General features: G+C 46.3%; 1 protein-coding gene across 1 annotated transcript in view; it reads left to right on the plus strand.

Moving 5' to 3' along the window:
• The first annotated feature begins 345 nt into the window (after window positions 1-345).
• Window positions 346-7,503, plus strand: part of ccdc120a (coiled-coil domain containing 120a) — a 77,617-nt gene continuing 70,459 nt past the window's right edge. Inside the window, exon 1 of the mRNA XM_041846027.2 lies at window positions 346-398. The gene's annotated coding sequence lies outside the window, so the exon portion shown is untranslated. The remainder of the gene's footprint in view (window positions 399-7,503) is intronic.

A 7,503-nucleotide genomic window follows, 5' to 3' on the forward strand; every position in this document is an offset into this window, starting at 1 on the left:
TTCTGCTCTGCATGTGTTGTTTGGAGTTTTTCTCTGTACTCTGAGGAGGCTCTTACAGTATTCCGCATGCAGGGTTTCAGTTGGGTGTTTGTCCCATTTGTCCAGTTCTTGCTTTGTAATCGGACCCCACCCTCCACTGCCATACAGTGCTATTGGTTCTATTATTGATTAGAATATTTGCAGCCAGATCCTAATTGGTATGTCTAATTTTAATATATATTTAAATGGCATAGAAAGCCCTCCTTTCTTTGTCTTTCAGTTCATTCTACCTCTCTCTGTCTCTACCTCTCTCCTGAACAGCTGCAGCTACACGGTTACCACACAGAGGGCTGGAGCTGACGGCCTGTCAAGACCTGCTCCTCACCGTGAGCCCTCATCTGCACTGCCTCCACCTGGAGGTGTGGCTGTCTGGCTGGCTGTCTGTGTGTGTGTGTGTGTGTGTGTCTCTCTGTCTGTCTGTGTGTGTGTGTGTGTGTGTCTCTCTCTCTGTCTGTCTGTGTGTGTGTGTGTGTCTCTGTCTGTCTATGTGTGTGTGTGTGTGTGTGTGTCTCTCTCTGTCTGTCTGTCTGTCTGTCTGTCTGTCTGTCTGTCTGTCTGTCTGTGTGTCTGTGTGTCTGTGTCTGTGTCTGTGTCTGTGTCTGTGTCTGTGTCTGTGTCTGTGTCTGTGTCTGTGTCTGTGTCTGTGTCTTAGGGAAAATAACATTTTGAATGGGATTCAATTGTGTATCCCGACAAGGTAAAACACGACTGTGTAACCTGTAGAGGGAGGGAGGGGCTTCAGATCATATGGAATGGTGGAGGGAGGGAGGGGCTTCAGATCATATGGAATGGTAGAGGGAGGGGCTTCAGATCATATGGAACAGTAGAGGGAGGGAGGGGCTTCAGATCATATGGAACGGTAGAGGGAGGGAGGGGCTTCAGATCATATGGAATGGTGGAGGGAGGGGCTTCAGATCATATGGAACAGTAGAGGGAGGGAGGGGCTTCAGATCATATGGAACGGTAGAGGGAGGGGAGGGGCTTCAGATCATATGGAATGGTGGAGGAGGGGGGCTTCAGATCAATGGAACAGTGGAGGAGGGAGGGGCTTCAGATCATATGGAACGGTAGGGGGAGGGAGGGGCTTCAGATCATATGGAATGGTGGAGGGAGGGAGGGGCTTCAGATCATATGGAATGGTGGAGGGAGGGAGGGGCTTCAGATCATATGGAATGGTAGAGGGAGGGGCTTCAGATCATATGGAACAGTAGAGGGAGGAGGGGCTTCAGATCATATGGAATGGTAGAGGGAGGGAGGGGCTTCGATCATATGGACGGTAGAGGAGGGAGGGCTTCAGATCATATGGAATGGTAGAGGAGGGGCTTCAGATCATATGGAATGGTAGAGGGAGGGAGGGGCTTCAGATCATATGGAATGGTAGAGGGAGGGAGGGGTCTTCAGATCATATGGAACGGTAGAGGGAGGGAGGGGCTTCAGATCATATGGAATGGTAGAGGGAGGGAGGGGCTTCAGATCATATGGAATGGTGGAGGGAGGGAGGGGCTTCAGATAATATGGAATGGTAGAGGGAGGGGCTTCAGATCATATGGAATGGTAGAGGGAGGGGCTTCAGATCATATGGAATGGTAGAGGGAGGGGCTTCAGATCATATGGAATGGTAGAGGGAGGGAGGGGCTTCAGATCATATGGAACGGTAGAGGGAGGGAGGGGCTTCAGATCATATGGAACGGTAGAGGGAGGGAGGGGCTTCAGATCATATGGAATGGTAGAGGGAGGGAGGGGCTTCAGATAATATGGAATGGTAGAGGGAGGGAGGGGCTTCAGATCATATGGAATGGTAGAGGGAGGGAGGGGCTTCAGATAATATGGAATGGTAGAGGGAGGGGCTTCAGATCATATGGAACAGTAGAGGGAGGGGCTTCAGATCATATGGAATGGTAGAGGGAGGGGCTTCAGATCATATGGAACGGTAGAGGGAGGGGCTTCAGATCATATGGAACAATAAGCATGAGAGAGGAAATTATGTTTTTGCAGTGAGCTCTGAAAAATCTAGAAAAAATTGTATTGTGTAGTCTGCAGACCTGGGTCAAACACATATGTAGTCTGCAGACCTCTGGAGAGACCTGAAAATAGCTGTGCAGTGACGCTCCCCATCCAACCTGACAGAGCTTGAGAGGATCTGCAGAGAAGAATGGGAGAAACTCCCAAAATACAGGTGTGCCAAGCTTGTAGCGTCATACCCAAGAAGACTCGAGGCTGTAATCGCTGCCAAAGGTGCTTCAACAAAGTACTGAGTAAAGGGTCTGAATACTTATGTAAATACGATATTTCAGTGTTTTATTTGTAATACATTTGCAAAAAAAGTAGTGTGGTGGAGGTATCAAAGTAGTGTGGTGGAGGTATCAAAGTAGTGTAGTGGAGGTATCAAAGTAGTGTGGTAGAGGTATCAAAGTAGTGTGGTGGAGGTATCAAAGTAGTGTAGTGGAGGTATCAAAGTAGTGTAGTGGAGGTATCAAAGTAGTGTGGTGGAGGTATCAAAGTAGTGTGGTGGAGGTATCAAAGTAGTGTGGTGGAGGTATCAAAGTAGTGTGGTGGAGGTATCAAAGTAGTGTGGTGGAGGTATCAAAGTAGTGTAGTGGAGGTATCAAAGTAGTGTGGTAGAGGTATCAAAGTAGTGTGGTGGAGGTATCAAAGTAGTGTGGTGGAGGTATCAAAGTAGTGTAGTGGAGGTATCAAAGTAGTGTAGTGGAGGTATCAAAGTAGTGTGGTGGAGGTATCAAAGTAGTGTGGTGGAGGTATCAAAGTAGTGTGGTGGAGGTATCAAAGTAGTGTGGTGGAGGTATCAAAGTAGTGTGGTGGAGGTATCAAAGTAGTGTAGTGGAGGTATCAAAGTAGTGTGGTAGAGGTATCAAAGTAGTGTGGTGGAGGTATCAAAGTAGTGTGGTGGAGGTATCAAAGTAGTGTAGTGGAGGTATCAAAGTAGTGTAGTGGAGGTATCAAAGTAGTGTGGTGGAGGTATCAAAGTAGTGTGGTGGAGGTATCAAAGTAGTGTGGTGGAGGTATCAAAGTAGTGTAGTGGAGGTATCAAAGTAGTGTGGTGGAGGTATCAAAGTAGTGTGGTGGAGGTATCAAAGTAGTGTAGTGGAGGTATCAAAGTAGTGTAGTGGAGGTATCAAAGTAGTGTAGTGGAGGTATCAAAGTAGTGTAGTGGAGGTATCAAAGTAGTGTGGTGGAGGTATCAAAGTAGTGTAGTGGAGGTATCAAAGTAGTGTGGTGGAGGTATCAAAGTAGTGTAGTGGAGGTATCAAAGTACTGTAGTAGAGGTATCAAAGTAGTGTGGTGGAGGTATCAAAGTAGTGTAGTGGAGGTATCAAAGTAGTGTAGTGGAGGTATCAAAGTAGTGTGGTGGAGGTATCAAAGTAGTGTGGTGGAGGTATCAAAGTAGTGTAGTGGAGGTATCAAAGTAGTGTGGTGGAGGTATCAAAGTAGTGTAGTGGAGGTATCAAAGTAGTGTAGTGGAGGTATCAAAGTAGTGTGGTGGAGGTATCAAAGTAGTGTGGTGGAGGTATCAAAGTAGTGTAGTGGAGGTATCAAAGTAGTGTAGTGGAGGTATCAAAGTAGTGTGGTGGAGGTATCAAAGTAGTGTAGTGGAGGTATCAAAGTACTGTAGTAGAGGTATCAAAGTAGTGTGGTGGAGGTATCAAAGTAGTGTAGTGGAGGTATCAAAGTAGTGTAGTGGAGGTATCAAAGTAGTGTGGTGGAGGTATCAAAGTAGTGTGGTGGAGGTATCAAAGTAGTGTGGTGGAGGTATCAAAGTAGTGTGGTGGAGGTATCAAAGTAGTGTAGTGGAGGTATCAAAGTAGTGTGGTGGAGGTATCAAAGTAGTGTGGTGGAGGTATCAAAGTAGTGTGGTGGAGGTATCAAAGTAGTGTAGTGGAGGTATAAGCCGTATCAATTAATAAGGTTGATCAGAATGTTTAGATTAAGATGTTGATAAACTATTACTTCTTTACAGTGGTGGAGTGGTGCCTGGAGAAGTGGGTTACTCTAACTCTGTAGTGGGTTACTCTAACTCTGTAGTGGGTTACTCTAACTCTGTAGTGGGTCACTCTAACTCTGTAGTGGGCCACTCTAACTCTGTAGTGGGTTACTCTAACACTGTAATGGGTTACTCTAACTCTGTAGTGGGTTACTCTAACTCTGTAGTGGGTCACTCTAACTCTGTAGTGGGTCACTCTAACTCTGTAGTGGGTTACTCTAACTCTGTAGTGGGTTACTCTAACTCTGTAGTGGGTTACTCTAACTCTGTAGTGGGTCACTCTAACTCTGTAGTGGGTTACTCTAACTCTGTAGTGGGTTACTCTAACTCTGTAGTGGGTTACTCTAACTCTGTAGTGGGTTACTCTAACTCTGTAGTGGGTTACTCTAACTCTGTAGTGGGTCACTCTAACTCTGTAGTGGGTTACTCTAACTCTGTAGTGGGTTACTCTAACTCTGTAGTGGGTCACTCTAACTCTGTAGTGGGTTACTCTAACTCTGTAGTGGGTCACTCTAACTCTGTAGTGGGTCACTCTAACTCTGTAGTGGGTTACTCTAACTCTGTAGTGGGTTACTCTAACTCTGTAGTGGGTTACTCTAACTCTGTAGTGGGTTACTCTAACTCTGTAGTGGGTCACTCTAACTCTGTAGTGGGTCACTCTAACTCTGTAGTGGGTTACTCTAACTCTGTAGTGGGTCACTCTAACTCTGTGGTGGGTTACTCTAACTCTGTAGTGGGTTACTCTAACTCTGTAGTGGGTTACTCTAACTCTGTAGTGGGTTACTCTAACTCTGTAGTGGGTTAATCTAACTCTGGGTTACTCTAACTCTGTAGTGGGTCACTCTAACTCTGTAGTGGGTTACTCTAACTCTGTAGTGGGTTACTCTAACTCTGTAGTGGGTCACTCTAACTCTGTAGTGGGTCACTCTAACTCTGTAGTGGGTTACTCTAACTCTGTAGTGGGTTACTCTAACTCTGTAGTGGGTTACTCTAACTCTGTAGTGGGTTACTCTAACTCTGTAGTGGGTTACTCTAACTCTGTAGTGGGTTACTCTAACTCTGTAGTGGGTTACTCTAACTCTGTAGTGGGTCACTCTAACTCTGTAGTGGGTTACTCTAACTCTGTAGTGGGTTACTCTAACTCTGTAGTGGGTTACTCTAACTCTGTAGTGGGTTACTCTAACTCTGTAGTGGGTTACTCTAACTCTGTAGTGGGTCACTCTAACTCTGTAGTGGGTTACTCTAACTCTGTAGTGGGTTACTCTAACTCTGTAGTGGGTTACTCTAACTCTGTAGTGGGTCACTCTAACTCTGTAGTGGGTTACTCTAACTCTGTAGTGGGTTACTCTAACTCTGTAGTGGGTTACTCTAACTCTGTAGTGGGTCACTCTAACTCTGTAGTGGGTTACTCTAACTCTGTAGTGGGTTACTCTAACTCTGTAGTGGGTTACTCTAACTCTGTAGTGGGTTACTCTAACTCTGTAGTGGTGCCTGGAGAAGTGGGTGTATTCAAATGTTGCCCTGTGTGAAAACTTCAAATGAGAAACAGTGACATACACTCACTGAATGACCCAAAATGATAAATCCCATAGTGGTGTTTCACAGTCAGGCCAACCCAAGCTGTACTGTGTTGTAGGCTAATATTATTTGGGGGGGGGGGGGCAGAGGGGAGGGTAGTGTGTGTTTGGGGGGGGCAGAGGGGAGGGTAGTGTGTGTTTGTGGGGTCAGAGGGGAGGGTAGTGTGTTTGGGGGGGGCAGAGGGGAGGGTAGTGTGTTTGGGGGGGGGCAGAGGGGAGGGTAGTGTGTTTGGGGGGGGCAGAGGGGAGGGTAGTGTGTTTTTTCCCTGGTTTATATTCACTCCTCTTGACCAGCACAAAAACATCCTGTGGCGTACTGCATTAGCATCGAATAGCCCCCGCGATATGCAACTTTTCAGGGAAGTTAGGAACCAATATACACAAGCAGTTAGGAAAGCAAAGGCTAGCTTTTTCAAACAGAAATGTGCATCCTGTAGCACTAACTCCAAAAGGTTTTGGGACACTGTAAAGTCCATGGAGAATAAGAGCACCTCCTCCCAGCTACCCACTGCACTGAGGCTAGGAAACACTATCACCACCGATAAATCTACAATAATCGAGAATTTCAGTACTGTGCAGCCGTCTTCATCGACCTGGCCAAGGCTTTCGACTCTGTCAACCACCACTTTCTTATTGGTAGACTAAATAGCCTTGGTTTCTCAAATGACTGCCTCGCCTGGTTCACCAACTACTTCTCAGATAGAGTTCAATGTGTCAAATCGGAGGGCCTGTTGTCTGGACCTCTGGCAGTCTCTATGGGGGTGCCACAGGGTTCAATTCTTGGGCCGACTCTGTTCTCCGTGTATATCAATGATGTCGCTCTTGCTGCTGGTGACTCTCAGATCCCTCTCTACGCAGACGACACCATTTTGTATACATCTGGCCCTTCATTGGACACTGTGTTAACAAACCTCCAAACGAGCTTCAATGCCATACAACACTCCTTCCGTAGCCTCCAACTGCTCTTAAACACGAGTAAAACTAAATGCATGCTCTTCAACCGAACGCTGCTTGCACCCGCCCACCCGACTAGAATCACTACTCTCGACGGGTCTGACCTAGAGTATGTGGACAACTACAAATACCTAAGTGTCTGGTTAGACTGTAAACTCTCCTTCCAGACTCACATTAAGCATCTCCAATCCAAAGTTAAATCTAGAAACGGCTTCCTATTTCGCAACAAAGCCTCCTTCACTCATGCTGCCAAACATGCCCTCGTAAAACTGACTATCCTACCGATCCTTGACTTCGGCGATGTCATTTACAAAATAGCCTCCAACACTCTACTCAGAAAATTGGATGTAGTCTATCACAGTGCCATCCGTTTTGTCACCAAAGCCCCATATATTACCCACCACTGTGACCTGTACGCTCTTGTTGGCTGGTCCTCACTACATATTCGTTGCCAAACCCACTGGCTCCAGGTCATCTAAAAATCACTGCTAGGCAAATCCCCGCCTTATCTTAGCTCATTGGTCACCATAGCAACACCCACCCGTAGTATATCTCACTGGTCATCCCCAAAGCCAACACCTCCTTTGGCCGCCATTCCTTCCAGTTCTCTGCTGCCAATGACTGGAACGAACTGCAAAAATCTCTGAAGCTGGAGACACTTATCTCCCTCACTAACTTTAAGCATCAGTTGTCAGAGCACCTTACCGATCACTGCACCTGTACACAGCCCATCTGAAATTTGCCCGCCCAACTACCTCATCCCCATATTTTTATTTATTTTGCTAATTTGCAGCCCAGTATCTCTATTTGCACATCATCTTCTGCACATCTATCATTCCAGTGTTAATACAAATTGTAATTATTTTGCACTATGGCCTATTTATTGCCTTACCTCCATAACTTGCTACATTTGCACACACTGTATATATATTT

This window comes from Coregonus clupeaformis, chromosome 24, assembly GCF_020615455.1.
Source record: "Coregonus clupeaformis isolate EN_2021a chromosome 24, ASM2061545v1, whole genome shotgun sequence".
In the NCBI taxonomy this organism is placed as follows: Eukaryota; Metazoa; Chordata; class Actinopteri; order Salmoniformes; family Salmonidae; genus Coregonus; species Coregonus clupeaformis.